The sequence below is a fragment of the Mus pahari genome, chromosome 9 (genome assembly GCF_900095145.1).
Source record: "Mus pahari chromosome 9, PAHARI_EIJ_v1.1, whole genome shotgun sequence".
Taxonomy (NCBI): domain Eukaryota; kingdom Metazoa; phylum Chordata; class Mammalia; order Rodentia; family Muridae; genus Mus; species Mus pahari.
The window spans coordinates 49,781,421-49,782,855 of record NC_034598.1 but is presented as its reverse complement, the minus strand read 5'-3'; the positions used below and the strand labels follow the sequence as shown (position 1 = coordinate 49,782,855).

Sequence of the window (1,435 nt, the reverse complement as noted above, 5' to 3'; positions counted from 1 at the left end):
TTTTTTTTTTAGGCTTATTTTTTTATGTACTCAGTGTTATACCTACGTATATGCCTACACACCAGAAGAGGGCACCAGATCTCATTATAGATGGTTGTAAGTCACCATGTGGTTGCTGGGAATTGAACACAGGACCTCAGGAAGAGCAGCCAGTGCTCTCAGCCAGAGTGTGGACTGGGATTTTGTGTGTGTCTCTGTATCTCTGCGATTTTGATGCCAGCCTTGTCTACCCAGTGAGTTCCAGGACAGTCAGGGCTACACACAGAAAAACCCTGTGTTGAAAAACCAAAATAACAATATCCAGTGGACATGTCTCTCACACCAATAACCAACCAGCAGACCAAGACAGAAGATCGCTACAAGTTTGAGACCAGTTTAGGATACAGATTGAGCTTAAAGACTAATCTGAGATACACAGTAAAACCCTGTCTCAACTGACCCCAAATAATACTAACGGTGCTTGCCCCAAGGAACAAGTCTGATACCTTGAAGTCAATCCCCAGGGCCCACAGGGTGGAAACAACTCCTGAAAGCTTTCCTCTAATTTACACACACACACACACACACACACACACACACACACATACATACACACATACACACATACATACACACATACACATATACACACATACATGCACACACACATACATACACACACATACATACATACACATACATACATACATACATACATACACACATACATACATACATACACAGACACTGAATAAATATAAATAATAAATGAAGGAGCTGGAGAGAGGGCTCAGTGGTTAAGAGTGTACGGTCGAGGTCCCTTGTAGAGGATTGGGGTTCTTAGCATTCACACTGAGACACTCACAACTGCTTGTACTTCTAGTCCCGTGGGATCTGATGCCTTGCTCTAGACTCCACAGGCACCAACATTCACACACACACACACACATGCCCACACTGATACACACACACACACACACACACACACCCGACCTCACAGATACACACACACACACATGCCCACACAGGCACACAGAGACAGACACATAATCAAAAACATTTTTTAATTTCTCAAGATTCCAGACTTTTTGATAGGGATAGAGGATAAGACGTGGGGAGAGAGTGCCAGGTCTGGTGGGGCAAGCCTGTAATCCAGGTACACAGTAGGTAGAGGCAAAAGAATTGAACAGTGAGTTCAGGGTCAGCCTCAAGCTATAAAGGAGGTACTAGGCCCAAAACAACAATTATGGGGACTGGAGCTGTGGCTCAGTGGCTAAGAGCATTTGTTTCTGCAGAAGGTCAGGGTTTGGTTTCCAGCACTCATGTACACTCACATATGCTTATAAAATTAAAAAAGCGCCGGGCATGGTGGCGCACGCCTTTAATCCCAGCACTTGGGAGGCAGAGGCAGGCGGATTTCTGAGTTCGAGGCCAGCCTGGTCTACAGAGTGAGTTC

The 1,435-nt window shown here is 45.0% G+C and overlaps 1 protein-coding gene across 1 annotated transcript in view; it reads left to right on the top strand.

Annotated features, from left to right (window-relative positions):
- The first annotated feature begins 567 nt into the window (after positions 1-567).
- Arhgap9 (Rho GTPase activating protein 9) overlaps positions 568-1,435 on the top strand; it is a 14,015-nt gene continuing 13,147 nt past the window's right edge. The window contains exon 1 of the mRNA XM_021204791.1: positions 568-583. The gene's annotated coding sequence lies outside the window, so the exon portion shown is untranslated. The remainder of the gene's footprint in view (positions 584-1,435) is intronic.